General features: G+C 38.7%; 1 pseudogene; it reads right to left on the minus strand.

Annotated features, from left to right (window-relative positions):
* Positions 1-423: 423 nt before the first annotated feature.
* On the minus strand, positions 424-18,850 carry LOC102896782 (annotated as a pseudogene).
* Positions 18,851-21,271: the final 2,421 nt, after the last annotated feature.

Here is a 21,271-nt window from a genome sequence, read left to right on the forward strand (position 1 = left end):
TTCTTGCATAATACTTGAACTCTGATGTCTTTGCCACACTCATTGCAATTGTAAAAAAAATTGCTCCAATGTTTTCCAGTTGTTGAACTTTGGATAAACACTGTGCCACACAGTAATTTCTGTGGTTGCTCTCCAAAATGTATATTCTGATAGCTAGTAAAGAGGGAGTTCTAACTTAAAATTTGCAAGTACGAACTTTTTGGTAAATCTTGAGTTTAAAGCAACACCTAAAAGCCATGCTATATCCATCACTTTTCTAAAACCTCTCACCACTATGAAGTATCTAATAATGAGTTAGGCTTGAAGAGACACTAAAGGTTTTGCCACACTCAGTACATTTTAATGTTTCTATCCAGTATAGTTTCTCTGGCGACTCAAAAGGTGGAATTTGTTACCAAAAAAAAAAAAACCTTGCCAGTCATCTCATTTGTAAGGTTTCACTCCACTACGGACAACCTGATACCTGGTCATGTGTGCACACAAACTGAAGACATTGCCACATTTGTTACATTTGTAAGGTTTTTTCTCTAGTATGGATTCGCTGATGTCTAGTAAGGCTTGAACGCACAGTATAGGCTTTGCCACACTCATTGCATCTGTGAGATTTCAGTCCAGTATGAATTTTCTGATGTCTAATTAAACCTGAATACACAATAAAGGCTTTGCCACACTCATTACATTTGTAAAGTCTCTTATCAGTATGGACTGACTGATGATAACTGAAGCAGGAACACAACCTAAAAGCTTTGCCACACTCATTACACTTGTAAGGTTTCTCTCCGGTATGGATTGTTTGATGAACAGTTAGGCCTGAACGCAAACCAAAGGTTTTGCCACATTCAGTACATTTGTAAGGTTTCTCTCCAGTATGAATTCTCTGATGTGTAGTTAGCATTGAATGTACAATAAAAACTTTGCCACACTCATTACATTTGAAAGGTTTCTCTCCACTGTGAGTTAACTGATGGTAAATTAGGCTTCTATGAACCTTGAAGGCTTTGTCACACTGATTACATTTGTAAGGTTTCTTTCCAGTATGGACAGACTGATGGGAAGTGAGGTTACAACGCACCCTAAAGGCTTTGCCACAATCCCTACATTTGTAAGGTTTCTCTCCACTGTGAATTATCTGATGACTAGTTAGCCTTGCATGCACATTAAAGGCTTTGCCACACTCATTACATTTGTATAATTTCTCTCCACTGTGAATTAATTGAAGACTAGTTAGCCTTGCATGCCCAATAAAGGCTTTCCCACACACACTGCATTTATAAGGTTTCTCTCCAGTATGGATTCGCTGATGTGTAGTTAGGCTTGAATGCTTACTATAATCTTTGCCACACTCATTACATTTGTAAGGTTTCTCTCCACTATGAGTTAACTTATGGTAAGTTAGGCTTCCATGCACCCTATAGGCTTTGCCACACTCGCTACATTTGTAAGGTTTCTCTCCAGTATGAATTCTCTGATGTGTAGTTAGGCTTGAATGTGCACTAAAGTCTTTGCCACACTCATTACATTTGTATGGTTTCTCTCCACTATGAATTCTCTGATGACTTCTTAGGCTTCCATTCACCCTAAAGGCTTTTCCACACTCATTACATTTGTAAAGTTTCTCTCCCGTATGAATTCTCTGATGTTTAGTTAGGCTTGAATGTTCTCTAAAGTCTTTATCACACTCACTACATTTGTAAGGTTTCTCTCCAGTATGAGTTAACTTATGGTAAGTTAGGCTTCCATGTACCCTATAGGCTTTGCCACACTCGCTACATTTGTAAGGTTTCTCTCCAGTATGAATTCTCTGATGTACAGTTAGGCTTGAATGTGTACTAAAGTCTTTACCACACTCACTACATTTATAAGAATTTTTCCTGCATGCTTTCAGATCTTTTGTCAATATTGAGGGATGCCTAGAATCATTCCTATATATAGTACAAATGGTGGACTGGACACTAGGAAAATCTCTTTGAAGTGGACAGATGGAGGAACCATTGTGGAAAGACTTCTCGGCTGGATTATATTGATGAACGTTCCCTTCACTTTGAAATATCTCCATATCAGCCCAATGTGACTGAAACCTTAGTCCAAGCCTGTTTTCAATAGGCTCATTTCCTGCATGCTTGCTACAAAGTTCACCTCTTCTATCAGTGAGATGTTTTTTAGGACTTAAAGGCATTCTTTTGTGATTCTTTTCATCAACCTCTCTGCTGACAAGCATAATCATGTGTATCTTCCTGGATTTCCCTGAAGTAAAAATCTTCGATTACATGGCTTTCATATCTTCCAAACATCACTGTTTGGAATACTCCTTCTGTATTACTGGATTTTGTTGGTTTTAATTTCTTAATCACATATGAGGGAGAGATATCTACAAGAAATTAACAATACATACTTTACTTACTGATTCATTTCTAAGTAAATATTCCATGTCGAGATCCAATATCACACCAAAAGTAAAGTTATACTGAACACAGTTATGAAACTCCCTGAACATGACCCACAAACTTCTAAAATAAAGAAACAGGATTCATTACAACAAAATAGTGGTCACATGCAAATCAAATGAATTTAAGGGTAGCCTAGTTTCAAACACCCTATGATAAAAACACATCATGAAAACTTATGTTAGCTTTCAAGGAAAGGGTATTTGTCAACCATGACTCCAAAATAAGTATCACTTGTCAATAACAATACCACTACCTCAAACTGAGGAAAAACAGACTATACATATTTTTACATACCTACTGAAGATAAATAAATACTAAAGCATAGACAATATAATATAATGGTAAATAATCCAAAACAACGTTACCTGTAAAGATTAATCTAAACACAGAACAGTCTAAAATTATACAACAAACATATCATTAAGAAAATTAAAATATCAATAAAACTTTTAAAAACAAAATACTGTTCAAAATATATGTCATAAACTATCCGTACCCACAAAAAACAGTCTTTTGAGAACATCGACAACTGGTACATGGTAGTTATATTGTTTAAGACATCCTAAAAGATCATCATCTGTATATTGCAATAAAAGTTAATTTAAAAAAAAGTTTCTAAGAACCCAGGAGAAAAACAACAGTGAGTAACAGGTAACTATATTACAGAAAGCAATCTCTCTCAAACTCTAAACATTGCCCTTTAGGAATGAAGAAAGAACTTCTGTTCCCGAAAGAGCACACATATGAGAACTAAAAACTACATGAGCATCAGGTCAGGAAAAGACACAACTTTATAAAAAAAGAATGTTAGAAAGAGCCAAAATTCACCATTGGGATTTTATGACTGGATATAATAGCTGATCCATAGAGCGATTCTCTGTGTACACAGGGCCATTTACTCATCCAGTACATTGGCCCAAAATATATGTAATACAGAGTCTGTGCTTTGAAAATTGATTAATTGCAGGAAAATATTAGAAAAGAAAAACTCCGAAAACGATGCAGGCAGAATATCTCATAATAAAGACTCCAGAAAGTTGGTATACCTTATTGAACAAAAACAACTTATGAGTCTTTGGTAGAAAATATGCAGTATTCTAAGTTTTAAAAAGTCTTGTAGGAAACTCTCAAATAACAGCAGTTGACTCACAAGGTTTATGGACATAACCCTCATTTACAAAAAAAAGTGACAGAAAAAAAATTGGAACTCGAACCCGCAGACTCAGATGATATGTTCTGAACCAGGACTGCACACCCAGGCAGTATAGATCACAAAGGCTTATAACAAATACCAGAAGCTTAGAAAGAAACACGACTGGGGTTATACGACAGCTAAGCTGTGTCACTATGATTGTGTTGCACAGCCATCGGTCCTGGAAATTGTTTCTGAGTCATCACCTACCAAGGATGACTCTTGAAGAATTAAAAAATCTGAACACACCTATAACTTGTAAGGAGATTAAATGACTAATCAAAAATCATTCAAGAAATAAATAACAGAAAACATCACTACAAAATTCTATCACACATCTGAAAAAAGCTAACACCAATCTTCTTCAAATGACTCCCAAAAAAACTGAAGAGGAGGGAACTCTTTCAAACTCATCCTAGGAGGCCAGAATTGCCCTAATGACAAAGTGAGACAAAGACAATACAGGAATACCACAGAATAATATCTCTCATAAATAATGATGAAAAAATTATCAATAAAAGCATAAACCAAGTTAAGTAACACACTGAGAGGATTATCCACCATAACTAAGGGGGATATGACCAGAGAATGCAAGGTAGTTTGCAAATAGAAAAATAATTCGATGTAATACTGCACATGAAAAGAATGAAAAAAAGACATGATCACCTCAACTGACACAGCAAAAGCACTGGAGACAAGTTAGCCTTTCATGATTAAAAAAACCTCAATGCACTAAGAAGAAAAACCAAGTCCCTCAACATAAAAAAGGACATATATGACAAGCCTACAGCTAACATCATACAAGTGAAAGACTAAAAGCCTTTAACATCAGGAACAAGACAAGGATGCCTATTCTCAATATTTCTTTTAAAAATAGTCTTGAAAGAGGAAAAAAAATGGCACAGATGATAGAGGCTCTATTCATCCCTCTGGTGACCAAATTAAAGTTGTGACAGAAACAAGGAGCAGCAACAAAGAAACTCGCCTGGGATCTAGATGAACAAGAAATACGACTAGGGAGAAATCCAAGAAATCACCCTGCGATGGCAGAAGGTAGGGGCGAGGATGTGAGGCTGCCCGGTTTCGAGTGGCTGAGTGAGATGGAGGCAGTGGCTGTGGCAGCCGGCAGATGCCTCTTAAAGGGGCCGGGGTCCATGAGTGGATTTTCGCGGTGACGGATCTGCTTGCTCTGAGCACCAGTGCCAATTTGGCTGTACGCAGGGGGCACCAGGGACTTACAGGAAGATATTTTGTGAGTACCAAGGTGAGACTTGCACAGTACAGAAGTGCTTGCAGTATCCATTGTTTCCTGTTGAGCACTCCCCACCTCCCAGTGCCTGGAAACAGTGCCACCATAGCGGAGGTGTCATCAAACTGGATAACAGCGGTTGTTCTGCTCAGAGGATTCCCTGAAACCCTGCCTGTCCCAACTTGCAGCTCCACCCAAGCCACATCCAGGTGTATCCTCAGCGAGTCAGATGCACCTTGCTGAGCAGCGCCTAGACTCCACTGGAGGCAGCTGGCCTCGGTTTCTGGTGTGGCCTTTTGAGGCACCTATAAGCACAGTATCTGTGGATTGCTTGCTGAATTTTAAGAGGTGGCCCCGGATGGGCAGAGGCTTGGGCTAAATTTGGCCTGCAGCTGAATCCCTCTTAGGACTGTGCCACAGGACACCTACTTCACAAAGCCTCACTAATAAGACCAGAAGACTTAGGAGCTTTGCTTAGTACATAGAAACAGACACAGAAAGGCAGCCAAAAGGGGAAGACAAAGAAGCAGAAATCATATGAGAGAACAGAACAGAGATCCAGATATAAGAGAGTCAAGTAATCTAACAGATGCAGAGTTCAAAACACTGGTTACAAAGATGCTCAATGAACTTTTGGGAAGTGTAAATAAATTCAGTGAGAACTTAAACAAAGAGATAAAAATGGAAATGGAAATTATAAAAGGGAACCAGTCTGAAATGAAGAACACATTATCTGAGATCAGAAGTATAGTAAATGGAATAAACAAAGGCATAAACAAAGTGAATAAAGAAAAGGATCAAATGCCCTATCTAGAAGACGGGAAAGCCAATCAGGACACTCAATTAAAATGGCAAGAAAAAAGATGCTGAGACTATAAAAATAATTTAAGCAGCATACAGGACACTATTAAGGGTCCAAATATCCATCTGACTGGTGTAACTGAAAAAAAATCCAGATGCTGAACAGCTGTTTGAAGAAATAATGACAGAAAACTTCTCTAACTTGGTAAAGGAAATAGACATAAAATCCAAGGAAGCTCAGAGAATCCAAAAATCAGGGATCCAAAGAGGCCCACACCAAGACACATCATAATTAAAATGCCAAAGGTTAAATACAAAGAGAGAACCTTAAAAGCAGCAAGAGAAAAACAGATAGTTACTTATAAGGGAAAACCCATAAGATTGGCAGCTGATTTCTCAAAAGAAACTATGCAGGACACAAGGGCTTGGCAAAAAATATTCAACAGGATGAAGACCCAGGATCTACAACCAAGAATTATTTATGCAGCAAAGCTTTCATTTAGAGTTGAAAGACAGATAGAGTTTCCCAGACAAAAATAAGCTAAAGGAATTTATCACCACCAAGCCAGTATTACAAGAAATGTTAGAGAGACTGCTTTAAGAAGAAAAAACATGTATCAGAAACAGGAATAAAGAATGGTAACAACTACATTCCTATCAACAAGTACCTCAAATGGAAAAGAATTAAGTGTTCCAACTAAAAGATACAGTGGATGAATGGAAAAGAAAACAAGACCCTTACATGTTGCCTATAAGAGACACACTTCAGATTAAAAGACACACAAAGACTAAAAGGAAAGGGATGGAAAAAGATATTGCTTCAATGGACCCAGAAGGTATGTAAGTCAGACAGAGAGAGATAAAGACTACATGATTTCACTTATGTATGGAATCTAAGGAATAAAAAAAGCAAACTAACCAAAAACAAACTCACAAAAATAGTGGACAATTAGGAGGAGGGTTTGGGGGGCTGGGAGAATGGGGTGAAGGGTTAAAGAAGTACAAATTAGTAGCTGATGGATGGTCACGGGGATGGGGAGCGTGGCATATGGAATGCAATTAGCATATATAGGTTGGCTAGGTGGAGGGTTAGGGGAGGGACGGAGCAATTGGAGGGATCGTTTTATGAACTATATAGATGTCTAATCAATGTACTGTATACTTGAAACTATTAAAATAAATAAGTTTAGAAAAATTATCCACTAGGAAAGGGGGTGAGGGTGAGGAATGTATATATGGGGAGTATAAATTAAATGAGACTGGTCATGAGTTGGTAACTATTAAAATTATGAGATGAGAAGGAATTTATTATACTATTCCCTTAATTTTAATGTTTGAAATTCTCCATAATAAAAATTTTAATCAAAAAAAAAAATGATACCGAAAGTTCTCGCTAGAACAAAAATGAAAGAAAAGTAAATAAAAGTTGAAAGATATGAAATCAAGATGCCAAAATTGATTTGGGTTTTATACATTAAGAAAGAACAATCCTCTAACTAATTCCACAATGCAATATAATAATAAATTAAATTAAACTTAATTTAATTTAATTTAAAAAACGATAAAGTAATATAATAAAATAAGAAAAATAAAATAACATCCTAGGTGTAACCTTACGCAAGGAGAGGAAGATTTGTGTACTCAATGAAAAAACAATACTGGAAAAAGTAAACAAGACACAAATAAATGCAAAGATATTCCAAGTTTATGGACTGGAAGACAATATTGTCAAAGTGTCAACACTAGCCAAAACCATCAATAGATTCAATGTAATTATTAGGAAATTTAAAACAGCGTTTTTTTTAAGAAATACAAAAATCCATCTTAAGGTTCAAATGAAATGTCAAAACGCTCTAATTGAAAAAAAACACTTAAATAAAAATCAAAGACTCACAATTCCATATTTCAGAATCTATTACAAAGCTAAACTAATCAAAATATGTTGTACTGGAATAAAGATAGACCAGCAGAATAGAATAGAGGAGTCAAAAATAAACTGAGATATATATAATCAAATGATATTCCACAGGGTTATCAAGACTACTCAATGGAAAAAAACAAAACAAAACAAAGAACACCAGGCTATTCAACCAAAGATGTTGAGGAAACAAAATATAAATATAAAAAAGAATAAATCTGGAACAAATCCTTACAACATAAGCAAATATTAACTAAAAATCAAATGGACACCAAACCATAAGACTGAAAACTATAAAACTCCTAGAAAGAAACACAGGAGGATAACTTACATTGGATTCAACAATAATTCACGAGATGACACCAAAGTAAACAGATAAATTGAACTACGTCAAAATTACAAACTACTGTGCAGCAAAGGACACACTCAACCGAGTAAAAGACAATACGTGGAACAGGAGAAAATACTCAGAAACCATAAACATCAGATAACATTTTACTGACTACATAACCAATTTATTGACAAAGGATAAAGGCAAGACAGCCAGATGAAGAAGACATGCATTGGGAAACCTACAGAGGAAGGGCCAGAAGCTCTCATGTCCTTTCTAGCATTCTACTCTCCCCAGTCACCACTGGTTCACTAACATGGAACACTCTCCTTTTGAGACTTAGAAAGTCTCATTCAGTAGGAATGACTAATTAAATCACTGGCCATTGGTAATGAAACTCAATCTCTAGCCTTTCTCCCCTCTCAAGAGGTCAGGTGGTGAGACCGTAGCTCCAACCCTCTTAACTGTATGGTTGGCTCCCCTGACAACTAGCTTTCTTGTCACTGAGGATTTCCAAAAGTCACCTCAATCACATACAGAGATGTGACTGAAAGAACTGGCAATGAATAAGACCCTCATTTCACCTTTAAGGTCCTGAAGAGACTGCAGAAACTGAGGACAAGAGGCCACGTGTCATAACAAGAGATCACCCCATTGCTGTTATCACTCAGTGAATTCCAAGCCTTTGAGCCCAGTTCAGAAATGGTTGTGAAGACCGCATACATATTTCTTATCACAAATCACAGTATCTTAACCTTCTACACTCAATGTAAACAACTCCACACATCTCAAAATGAGAATGAAGGATGAAGGATGTAAGTAGACACTTCTCTAGGGATGATGCATAAAACACATGAAGAGATGTTCAGTATCATGGATCATCAGGAAACGCACATCTTAACCATGACATCACCGCCCACCATTATGATGGCTGCTGTCAAAAAAAAAAAAAAAATGAAAATAACAAATGACAAAGAGGATGTGAAAATATGGGCATTCTACACTGCTGTTGGGAAAGTAAAATACTGTAGCTGCTATGAAACACAGTGAGGCAGGTCTCTGAAAATTAAACATTGAATTACCATCCGCTATAGTCTGAACATGGGTGTCCCTTAAAGTTCCGATGCTGCAATCCTCCAAATGACAACAGTGAGCCTGTGGAGGGAACTGGGTCAGGAGGGCAGATCCCTCATGAGGAGTATCAGTGTCCTCCCGAGAGACCGGAAACCAGCCTTCCTTCTGCCCTGCGAGGGGACAAGGAGAAGTCGGCCACCTGCAATCGGGAGGAGGGTTCTCCTCCCAATCTGACCATGCTGGGCCCGACCTCAGACTTCCAGCCCCAGAACTGGGAGAAATAATTTCCTGCTGTTAATAGGCCACCCACTTGGGTTCTCCATTATAGGAGTGAGAACAGACGGACACACCCTGTGACTCAGCAACTCAATTTGTGGGAACATATACAAAAAACTAACAAAAGAATATCAAAGAGATGTTGGCATTCTCGTGTTCACAGTAGCATTATTCACAATAGTCCAGAGGTAGAAACAACCCATATCGTTGAGAAATGACTGCACAAAAACATGGTAAATAGATACAATCAAATATGATTCAGCATTCAAAATAAGGCACTTATCCAGTCATTTGCTACAATGTAGATAACTGAGAACATTATGCTAAGTGAAATTACCACTCATAAATAAGACAAATGCTATATGACTATTTATAAAAGGTACTAAAATTGTCAAATTACTTGGCATAGAAAGGAGAACGCAGCAGTTACGTGCAGAAACATCTTCAAGAAGTAACATGGACACCACAGAGGAGGTTGATGTGCAGACACATGGTCAGCAACATACAAAGGAAATAAGAACCAGAGAACAACAGAACCTGGAGGGAGGACAACAGGGCCCAGGCACACGCTAAACAGAGTTCAGCTGCAAACAAAGATAAAAAAAATTGTCTTCATGGGTTTGCTCGAAAATACCATTTCCAGAACTTTAAAAATTTTACAGAAATTACAGGTGCTATAAACAGTGAGAGAGGTGTTTTTAAAATGAGAGAGCAGCTTAGCTTCCTGTAAAATACAATGGAATATTTAAGGATTAATATAGTATATGAACGTGGACACAATGGTTCCAGATACAGCAAGTATTATTAGAAAAGTATAGTTATAACAAAATAAAAATGGAGTGAAACTTGAAAAAAAACGCAACAAATTATAGATAGAAAAGAGAAAATGTTCTATAGAAACACCGATGAATCATACACAACTATGACAAATTTAATGCTTGCCTGAAATTAAGACTGTGACATGAAAAATATATACATAGTCTCAAGCTATTAAAAATTCCAAATTTAAGACTTTAACTGAATTCAATTGACAGAAGAGTAACAACATGAGGTCTTAAATCAAGCGAAAAGAAATAGAAAAATTAATTGAGACTATCTTTTCAAGTATTCTAAACTAAGTTTAGGGTTTAGGGTAAAGTGCTAGTGAGCCATACCTTCCACACTAAAGAAGGAAATACTGTCATATATATCAAACAACGTCCATTCCCCAATTCCACCCTCCAAAACATACCATATATAAAACACTAAAGAAGCACCGAAAATATAAAACAAATGACTAAATAAATAAAATTCAAGTTCATTTGTAATACTAGGGATTGTGTAAAATGAAAGGATCACTGGCTTAAACAAAAACAAATGACAGTGACTTCACTGAGGGAGGCACCATTCAACTTCATAACCTCCCTCAATAAGCTTCAATAATGTACCTGCTGAGGCACTGTGCATAACGGCACACACAGGGAATGAGAACCGTGGCATGAAAGACAGTATAGTCAGTAGCCTCAAGGGTAGGAGGCTGTGAATTTGGACAGTTCTACCAGGAGAAATTCTATCCTGGTTAGTACATGTGTGCACATGATCCACGTGATCACAGAGTTCCGGAGAGATGTTTACTGACAGTCCGGAAACGAGAAAGAAAATTGAAAACACTTATCAGTCAGGTTGTCGTGACACTTTCTATGTCACTGTCCTGGGACATGCTGACCGCTCTACTGGGCACACCAAGTGCTGCTCTGTGCATAGATGGATAATATTTCAACATACCAGTCAAAGTATCTCCATCAAGAATTTTCTGTGACCAAGGACACTCACTCCACAGTAGAGCCCACCAGGAGTTATCCATCCCCTAAAGGTGGATGACACCAGCAAAAGACTTTGAACTATCAGACCTTAGCAATGTGTAGTTCATGGGCAAGTTTCAGAGGCAAACCATGCAAACTACAGAGAACATGAAATCCAGAAGAGTCTGTAATTCCAGACGATGTAGCGTGGTGCAGAGAGAGAGACAAGTACAAGGAATGTAGTCACACACTGTAGGATCATGATGGGACCATACGCGCCACCACAGACACCATGCTATGAGCTTGGGAGACTGAAATGTGCTCCCCTCTTGTAGGACTGGGGACCGAAGAGATGCTCTCTCTGTCCAGTCTCTAGAGATTTCATAATAACAGTTACAGAAGATCCTACCCACCTCCCTGTGACACACACCTCTGAAGTGTAAAGCAGAGGCATACAGAAAAAATGGCTGAGGGACGGGAACAGGCAGACAGGACAGGGAAGAGCCCCATGCAGTTCCTGGGGCGCCAGAAGGAATGGACGGAAAGACAGTACGTCCCCTCTTCTGATCAGACCTTCCAACCACAGGAAATGGGGATGAGACCAGAACGGGTCCAAAAACCAGAACTGCAGGGCTTCAGCTCTGCTCTTTACGGACTGAGAACTGAGCATCCAATGGAACCCAGTTCAGGAAAGACCAGAGGGACAGAGACCGACTGAAATAGCCCACACCACGCTCAAGTCAAAGAAACAAAGATGTCACAGGTGCTACACAGAACAGTGTTGTGATCAGGATAAAGACTCTGCCTTAGTCTCTGTTGGAACTGCAGTCCCACTGAAGGTGAAAAAATAATGTTTTTTTATTTTTGTAAAGTTGGAAAGAAGAAAAGTTACCTTAGAAGGTTTCCACAAAAAAAATTCTGTTTGCCCACGGAACATTCTCCCTTGGGGTGGGTTTGCAAACACGATGAAGGCTTTGGCCTCCTCTCTCCCTTCCTGAGATCTTACCTGTTTTCATCCCTTCGATACATTTCTGCCGATTTGGTTTTTGTGCTATTTTCAACTCACTCTCCAGAATCCAGGGCGCTTTCCCTTGTTCCAAAATGGAGACAATATACAGATCAGAAACAGAAATTCCTGCACATAAGAAGAAAGCAGCATGAAGACCTGTAGTTCTGCCATAATCCCCAACCTCTGGTCAACTGAGGAATGAGAATAGTACAGATGGCTCAAGAAAAATAGTTCCCAAATCCATCGACTCCTTGCCTCCTTCTGTGCATAGGGACCAGTGTCATATGCAGATACTGAGTTCTCTTCCAAAAGCTACTCAATCAATACATGGGGATAAAAAACAAAGAATTCGATATTTTAAGTTTGCCATAGGGTGTTACAAACATGTTAGCTCTGGAACGACCCCTGATGTCATGGGCAGATAGATCCTGAAGAAAGGACGAGGTTAAAGTCCTGATGCCACCTCGTGAAGCCTTTTCATGTCCCAGTAAACGAAGCTTCGATCTCAGTCATGCAGGCAGAGGCTCCCAAGAAGCACCCACGGGAAAATGAAGAGACACACAGGGCAGATCCTGACCCCGGAGGGAAGTCATCCTCACCCAGAAAGCGCAGTTTCCGGTAGCTCTCCAACATCACCTCCCTGTACAAGGCCCTCTGAGCTGGGGTCAGGCATTCCCACTCCTCCTGAGAGAATTCTATGAACACATCGCTGAGTGTCAACTGTCCCTGAAAGGAAACATATTTCAGCAAGAGGAAATGGTGACAGTACTTACCTTCACACAGAATGAGAAGGGCAAAGAGATGTAAAATCGATTCAGTTAGTGTGGTCTGACACAACCATGTTGGATATTTCTGAGCAAGTTATATGGCCATAAACGTGGTTTCTACTACTTTCCCATAAAATGTTATCACATCCGTACATCAGGAAGGGTCTCTCATTTTTCGGACAATATATGGAATTACAATTAAAATTCACCACCAGGCTGTCTCTACAGAGGGGTTAGATGTTATCTTCTACACAAGGAGTGCTATTCAGTGTCTGGATGAGCAAGAGCATGAGCAGTATCTTCAGAGATGACAAATACCACAGCATCTTGAAAAAAATTCAGATTCTTAAATTGTGATGAGGATAACAACAGCCTTGACTAAAATTTTTTGAACATGTCCTATGATCATTACTCTAAATGTTTACATATTTTAACTTGTTATCAACATAATAGCTCCCTACAGACAACCTGTTCCCGTCTTACAGAGGAAACGGGCATGACAGACACTCTGAGAAACTTGCCTGAGGTCAAAATCTAAGATTTGACCCAGCAAACACATTGACTCAGGTGCTGAAGTTTATATTTAAACCTATGGAATCAAACAGTTATGTAACAGTCAGAACCTCACAAGTACACAAAGCTTTCTCTGAGAAAACTTAAAACAAGTTCAAGGTTAATGACACTGAACTCCATGAAAGGTCATTACCTTTGCACGTGCGCACACACGTACATAATATGACACTTTCTACTGTAGAGATATTATTAACATGAGTGTGTAGAAAAAAATTAAGATCATGGACCATGTTTAAGATATTACAACTGATAAAAAAATTAAAACTTATTTATGAAATATTAATGTCTTTTATAAAAACCATGACCTTTTATAAAACCATTCATGTGTTCATGCACACACATATAAACAAACCAATTAACTGAAAAGAGTTGTCTCTTGACATATTTTTGGATGACTTTATACACTGCCATTTTTATTCATCTGTATTTGAGCATCTTAGGTCCATAGAAGTCTATCAGTGATACTTATTTTCATTTTTCAAGATTGAATACTAAAGGAGACTATTAAAAAATTATGCAAACTGAAAATAAAGACTACTTAAACTACAATTCCTATAAAGTACTTATTGACACATACAAATATAATTTTATCCATTTACATTAGATATGTAGGCTTTAACAAAAGCCAAATAGTGTAGTGGTTGATTCCACTGATAAAACAAGGATTCAAGACTGTAGGAATTATTAGTGTTACACATTAATTTAATAAAATAAGATTTTAGAAATTATCACATTAGTGGGTCCTTGAAAAAATTCTTAAATAACTGAAACTCGGCACAAAAGTGAAATGGAGAAAAATCTTTCATTAACCAGGAACATGTCACCAAATACTTGGAACAGCAGAAAACAGTGGATGTATTTTCGCTAAAATCAGTGGAGAAAGGAGGCTAAACAGAGCTCCTGCCTCAGCAGAGATCAGAAGAAGAGAGAAAAGGAGGAAAAAATAGACTGAATGAGACTGAGTCAAAGAGCTGCAACTGTGAAAATTCACAAATCGAAGGATAGAGATTGGCGAATAATAAGAGGAGGAAACAAGACATTCCATGCAAACCATATCCTACAGAGAGCCAGGGTGGCTACATTATATGAGACAAAACCGACTTTAACACAAAACTGACAACAGGCAAAGGACATTATAATGGTACAAGGGTCCATTCACCAAAATGTTCTAACAATTACAGAGATGCACATAACATTAGATCTTCCAAATATATATATGAGGTGAATGTTGACAGAAATGCAGGTAGAAATAAGCAGCAGCACAGTAATCTGTATGAGACCTCACTATTTCAGTTTTAGTCATGGATACAACCACCAAACACAAGATCTATGAGGAATTAGAACACTGTTGTTGACAACCCCATAGAGCTATGGAATCTAACAGACATACAGAACACTCCACCCAATACCACCAGAAAACACATTTTTCTCAAGCACACATAAAACATTCTCCATAACCGACCACAGGTTAGCCACAAAACAAATTTGAAATAGAATTTGAAATAGAATTGCAATTTGAAAACTGTTTACAAATTGCAATTCTAAAAAGTATCTTCTCTAACCACAAGGAAATGTCACTAGAAACAAATAGCAGGAGAAAAACAGAAAAATCCACAAAATGTGGAAAGTAAAGAAGTCTTCTTAAACAAACAATAGTTCAAACAAAATTACAAGAGAACTTTTAAAAAATCTAGATGAAAATAACAATGAAAATACAACAGACAAAAAGTTTACAAGATACAATGATAGCAGCACTAAGAGGTGCTAAGTGTTATTACTTAAAAAGAAGAAACTCTCTCAAATCAGAAATCACTAATTGTTTTTTTAAACTATATTAACAAATTTACAAACCTCTGACTATCCTAGGAAAAGTGAGAAGATTCGAATAAATCAAAAATCAAACAGGGACCACTGCAACTGATGGCACAGAAATTTTTTTAAACAATTTGAAGAGAGTAATATAAAAAATATCATACAAAAAGATTACGTAACTTAGAAATATATGAGTAAATTCCTAATAACATATAAGAACCAATCATAAAAAATGTGAACCACATGAGAACTACAGAGGTTCAAGCACTAACCAAAGTTGTGCAACAACAACAAAAAACAAACCCAGAACAGATGGCTTCACTGCTAAATTCTACCAAATACTGATAGAAAAATAACAATAATCCTGATAAACATCTTCTAAAAAATTCAAGAATGAACACCTGCAAACTCATTTTATAGAGTCTTCATGACAGCAAACCCAAGAAAGGCACAAGGAAAAAAAAAAAGACAAATATCCCTGATCAGTATTGATGCAAAAACAAGTACTAACAAAAGAAATTCAGCACACATTAAAAGAATTATACATCATGACCAGGTGAAATTTATTCCTGTTAAGGCAAGAATGTTTCAACATACAAAAATCAATTAACCCACATTAAGAAAATCAACAAGGAAAAAACACATGATCTCGATTGATGCAAAAAAGGCATCTACTAAATTCAACAACCTTTAAAGAAACTATTAATAAAGTACCTCAACGTGGTAAAAGCCATATATGAAAAGCACAAAGCTACTGTCAGACAGGTGAATGTCTGAAAGCTTTAGCTCTAAAGTGAGGAAAAAAGCAAGGACACACACTCTCAACTGCCGCGTCCTCTTTCTACCCTACTGCGTGACAAGGTCCGGAGATGGGGACAGAGGCTTCAAGGAATGCATTGTCAAGAAAGAAGACGTGGCATGTGTTTAGGGATAATTGGTTTCTTAGAAATGATCCTATTAATAGGGGGAATTTGGGTAGCACAAATTCTAGTAAGTGTAAACGCTATACAAATGGATTTCCTCAAAATTGGCTCTGAGGAAAACATAGTAAATTCCCCGCGTATGGAATCAGATCTAGTCACCCTGATGTGTCCAGAATGCGTAAACCCTTTATTTGAACAATTATTAAGGGAAATTCCTTTTCATGCGCCTCTTAAAGATATTATGAATAAATTATAACAAGCTGAATTACTAGAACCAGTTTATACTCCTGTTCCCACGCAGTTAGTAGAAAAATTAGTAAAGGATAAGAAATTTACTCATAAGCCTGTGCCTACTATGGAAGGGCCTCCTTTTGTGGCCTAGTGGATAAAATAGAAAACTCTGGTATCCACCTAGGAGGGCTAATAGTATGAAAAGATTACCTGATCTTCCTTTGCTTTATACAGGAGCTTATAATAAAGACAGTAAACATATAATGAATAAAGATGGAATTCATGTGCCTTATAGTAGTTTAAGTTTCATAGAAAGGCTGGCTAGGTCAGGACCTCCTTAGTGCTTAAAAAACAAAGGAACAGAAACTTAGCTTATGAAAGCAGCTTTGTAAAACCGATTTTTATAAATATTTTCCTCATTACTGCACCAAGGAAATTTTTGAACAGCTATGAGAAAGGTTCAGCTTGAACTTTAGATATAGCATAAATCAAACAGCATTTAAAAGATTTCTTCAGGCAGAAAGAAGAACAATGTCTGCCCACAAGCCAATGCTTGCTGTTATGAATACATCTATCTATCACCTTTACTTAAATCAAACTGTATCTTACATAATAGATATAAGAATTAAAAGTTGAGATTGTTCCATCAGGTAGTTCTGTTCTAATGATTGAGAGAAAAATGTACTAGTTAATCATGAACATTAATAATAATATACTCTATAAGATTTTCTGCTTCGCCTAACCACAGAAATTTAACTCCCTGCTACCTTAACTACAAAGTATAATCAAATGCCAAAATAAAAAGTATAAAAGTTGTACTCAAATCACAATAAAACGGAACAGTGTCATACCGCCTCTGAGTTGTGTAGTCGACTGTCTCCCGCGCCGACGCCTTGCTCACCTTCGGGACCTCCTGGATCCTGTCGTGGCTGGACCGCGGCACTCAGCATTACTATTCAACAAAGTACTAAAAGTCATAGCCAGATCAATTAGACAAGAAAAAAAAAGTCATCCATTTTGAAAGTAAAATACTCTCTTTTCCACATTAAATGGGCTTACATGTAGAAAACCATAGTGATTACACTTACACACACACACACAAGTGTTACAAGTGGAAAACTATTTTGTAAAAGTTGCAATAACTCTAATTAAAACATTTTTTTAAATTTATGATAGCATCACAAAAGATGAAACACAGAAAGAAACGTAGTCAAGAAAGTGAAAGACTTACACACCGAGTACTACAAAACATTACTAAAAGGAATCAAAAGAGGTAAATATAAATAGAAAATATCCCTTACTCATAAATTGTACGACTTAACCTTGTTCAAATGCCCAGGCTACCCAGTGCTCTACACCTTCGATGGAATCTCTATCAAAATTCCAAAGGCAATGATGGCAGAACAGGAAAGAAAACAAAAACAAAAACACACCACTAGAATTCATATGGAACCAGCAAAAAAGATCCAGAAGTACCAAAACTCTGGAAATAAAAGACAAGTTGGAGCTTCACATTTTTAGATTGAAAAACATATTACAAAGCAAGATTAAACAGGTCGATGGGACACTGGCATGAATCCAGATACATGAACCAGAGGAACAAAAGAGAATGCCCCGAAAAATACTCCTGTATATATGCCAGACGATTTCCGACAAGGACGCCAAGACTATACAACAGAGACAAAAGTCAATCCATTTAACAAACTGTGCAAAATAACCTGAACATCTACATGCAAAAGAATGAAGCTGGAACGTTATCTTTATCAAACAAAAAGTTCTATGTGTCAAAAGATACAAACCACAGAATGAAAATGCAACCAATGAGAAATGGATGTGAGAAAAAGAATCTAAAGAATCTCCAACTGTCAGATATTATGATTGACTTCCTATTTAAAATGCATGATGGAATAAAACACCCTCTGTCACCAATGTCTGTCTGTGAACTTTCCACTCCACTCGCAATCATGAAGATTTTGAAGTCAGAGACTCACTCATTTAACTTCAAATGCATTGTAAAAGCAGTCAGAAACATTTCTCCTATTGATTCCCTTTCCAGAACTTAGGTATTTGTGCCTAACAATCCGTGACTTCTCTGTGCATCGTCTTTTATCCTAGTTGACAGAGAAGCGACACTGCATCCAGATGTGACCGCTGAATAATTCCCATTCCCTAATGACGCTGATGCCACAAAGCCCACACCCTATCTCCAATCCAAGGGTGTGAAGCTTTGCCCAAGATGATGCCCACTGGAGCCTCTTCACAAGTCCCATGTCACTGGATCACCAGTGAAATGAAATCTAACTGGAGATGAGAGGAACTGAGTGGGAAGGCCCAGGTTCAGTGTCAACAAATAAACATCAGGAAGGACAAGTCAGAGTCAGAGAAGATCAGCAAGTCAATGGGCATTTCAGAGAGGAAAGGCACAACAATTAACAGGGAATATGACTTTACCTGAGAAAGAGCCATCACTGAACCCGTTTCTTTCCTCCTCCTCCTCTTCTGGGCTTCCTCCTCAGGCAACGAGTCTCTAAGAGTCCATCTGGAAAGTTGAAAATAACCTGTTTATCAACATACCCCCTTCCTGTGCCACACACAGGGAAGACCCCACCACCTGGAAAGATGGTATGTCTGCTGCCCCTGTCACAGGATGCATTCAGGGACAGTAACTGCTCCTCAGAGACCAAGTGAGGTTCCCCTCTCTTTTCTTCAGATCACACTGCCCTCCTTGTCACACCTTCACATACACTGCAGCAGCAGGAACCTCGGATGACCTGACAGTCCCCTCTTCAAGTCCCCTCTTCAAGACCCGGCCCTGATCAAAACCTGTGCAGAGCCCCTTCACTCCCACCCCAAATCTCCGCCCCCAGAAATGGAGGACCCAGAGCCTTGCTGCTCAATGATAGATACACACTAGAGTCACCTGAAGCACTTTCAATGTTATTGAGGCTGGGCCCACTCCGAATATTTCAGTGCCACTTTTTAGACAGGGTACACAAAAGATGTCACTGTAAGCAGGATTTAGCACTGGATGGTGTTAAATCCCTCAGCAATCTAATGGGAAGCGGGACTTAGCACCATCCAGGAGGCAAGACTAGCACACCACCCACCTACTTTTTCTTTCCCAGGTTTATTGAGGCATAACGGACAAATACAAATTATGGGTGTTTAAGGAATACAACACGAACATTTTAATTACATATACAAAGTGAATATCGCAATCAACTGAATTAACTTATCAGTCAATTCACAATGACTATTTTTTATGTCCATGTGGTGACAACACTTAGGACTTACATCTCAGCAAATTTCAAGTATATAATACAACATGATTAAGTGTACTCACGAAGCAATAGACAGCCATATCATATTCATTTTACACCTGAAAGCTTGTACCATTTGACCACCGTCTCCTCATTTTCTCCACTCCCAGCCCCTGGTAACCACCATTCTCTCTGGTTCTATGACTCTGACTTTTAGATAGCACACGTGGCAAGACCATACAATACTTGCCTTTCTCTGTCTGGCTCTATTCACTTAGCATAATGTTCCCCTGTTTCAACCATGTTCATTACTTCCTTCATTTTTAGGGATGAATAATACTGCATTGTGTATACATGTATGGATCACATTTAAGTTCTCCATTCATCTGTCAAAAGTTTAGTGGATTCCACATCTTGGCTGTGAATAACTCAGTAATTCTAATGGGAGTATAGATATCTCTTCAAAATATGATTTCATTTCCATTGGATATGTACCCTGAAGTGGAGCCCCCCTTTCTTCACTACTATGCAATTTCTTCCCTCCCTCTGTACATCTAATGCCATCTTTCTTTCTTTCCTGCAATTCTGCTCATTTTGTTCCCCTCTCCTGCTGATGTTTCAAGAGTTTATTTGAGCCAAACTGAAAATACATACTGGGGCGCAAGATCCCAAATACTCCCTAGAATGACAGTTTTGCAGTTTCTTTTATGCATTTGCAATTAAGGGAGGCAGGGATAGGTTACAGGACAGCTAACCAGATGACATGCTCTTGAAGGTGGTCAAGTCTGGAGGGATAACACTTCTGGCACATCGAAGATATGTTAACCTGAATGCATAAGAATAATGGACAAGACTGCCTTCAAAACCTTTCTTTAAAGAAGTCACAGGCCTGGGATGTGACTACCCACCATGACTGCCCAGTTAGGGATTCCTGATTCAGTACAGAAGCCCTTGTTCCTCCACACTTCCATTCTCCGCCCCTACTCCCAGCGACCCCCCCCCTCCGCCTCCCCACTTTTCACTCTTACTATCTTCGTCCAAGGGCCTCATTCATTCTCCACATTGGCATGTTCTCCTCACTCTTCTCCCCTCACTTTCTCAACTTCCCTCTCTGGGACCCTGTTTCTCTCGATCACCCTGGCCGCACAGAAGGAGCGGGATGGAATAAGATGCCTGCCTCCCGGAGGAGCGCACTTCCCAGTAGGGTGGAAGGCGGGACGTAAGACCAGTGGAGAGCACAGGGCAGGCCCAGTTCATTCTCACAAGGGCGGAGTCAGAGGAAGGGGGTCTACGAAGGGGAAGCCTGAGGAGAAGGACGGGACCTGAGGGAGACACGAGAACACGGTGGAGAGGCTGTCTCAGGAGAGTGGGGAGGACTCCAGAATCTCAGTACCAGGGAGAGGACGCGGCGTCTCCTGGGCTGGAAACCGAGGCGAAAGGCGGGTCTACGTGGACCGAAGACAGAGAAGCGGAGCAGCCCCGGAGCCATTTCACACTCCAAAGGACGTGCAGCCCCTACAGCGACACCGGAACTTATAAAGGGAAGGGCGGCTGCGGGGACGACAAGGTCCACAGCGACCCCAAACCCCTATATGAAGGGGGGCGGTGTGTGTGTGTGAAATGCAAG

This window comes from Pteropus alecto, unplaced genomic scaffold (assembly GCF_000325575.1).
Source record: "Pteropus alecto unplaced genomic scaffold, ASM32557v1 scaffold144, whole genome shotgun sequence".
Lineage (NCBI taxonomy): Eukaryota > Metazoa > Chordata > Mammalia > Chiroptera > Pteropodidae > Pteropus > Pteropus alecto.